The sequence below is a fragment of the Pteropus alecto genome, unplaced genomic scaffold, assembly GCF_000325575.1.
Source record: "Pteropus alecto unplaced genomic scaffold, ASM32557v1 scaffold74, whole genome shotgun sequence".
NCBI lineage: Eukaryota > Metazoa > Chordata > Mammalia > Chiroptera > Pteropodidae > Pteropus > Pteropus alecto.
In genome coordinates, this window is record NW_006436291.1 from 4,813,026 (window position 1) to 4,813,814 (window position 789).

A 789-nucleotide genomic window follows, 5' to 3' on the forward strand; every position below is an offset into this window, starting at 1 on the left:
GGCAGGAGTGAGGCCGGGCGGCCAGAGAGCGGAGGGTGGTTTTTCTCCCACTGGAGCAAAATCTCATGAATTCCTTGGGTTGACCTTAATTCTTCGTATTCTAACATTACTCAAATATGTACAAACATAAATTAGGTTTAATTTCCCTATGTTTAATAGCTTTTATACACCTATAAACACCAAAATAAATTGAAAGTTCAAATACAAGCAAAACCATAAAACCTATGAGTCCAATTAAAAGCTTGGACCTAAAGAGACAGAGGATGGGACGTGGTTCCATAGCGTAGCGGTGAGCACGTCTGCTTTACACGCAGAAGGTCCTGGGTTCGCACCCCAGTGGAGCCACGGTCCATGGTCTACAGCCATGCCACCCTGATCAAGCCCGATGTCTGATCTCGGAAGCTAAGCAGGTCGGGCCTGGTTAGTACTTGGATGGGAGACCACCTAGGAAGACCAGGTGCTGTAGGCATAAACAATAATAATAAATAAATAAAGAGACGAGGATGTTTTTGAGCCAGAATTAAATGGCTTCTCGCCTGTGACTCTCCTCTGGCTGCCCCCGTGCTGAGTCTGGGGAGATCTGAGGGTCTCGACTTCTCGTGATGACATCACCCTCATCTTCCTCCATCTCCAGAGCTCTTCTCAGTTCTGCTCCAGGGACGCAGGCGTGCCATGACGTCATTTGGGCTCCACCTGGTGAGACACTCTACATATGCAGTACTGTGTCTGCTCACAGTTGGCCCTGACCCCAACTCAACCCTAGCCACGATCCCAAGGGCGGGCTCTGGG

The 789-nt window shown here is 49.2% G+C and overlaps 1 pseudogene; it reads left to right on the forward strand.

Annotated features, from left to right (window-relative positions):
* The first annotated feature begins 354 nt into the window (after positions 1-354).
* On the forward strand, positions 355-469 carry LOC112480516 (annotated as a pseudogene).
* The last annotated feature ends 320 nt before the right edge of the window (positions 470-789 follow it).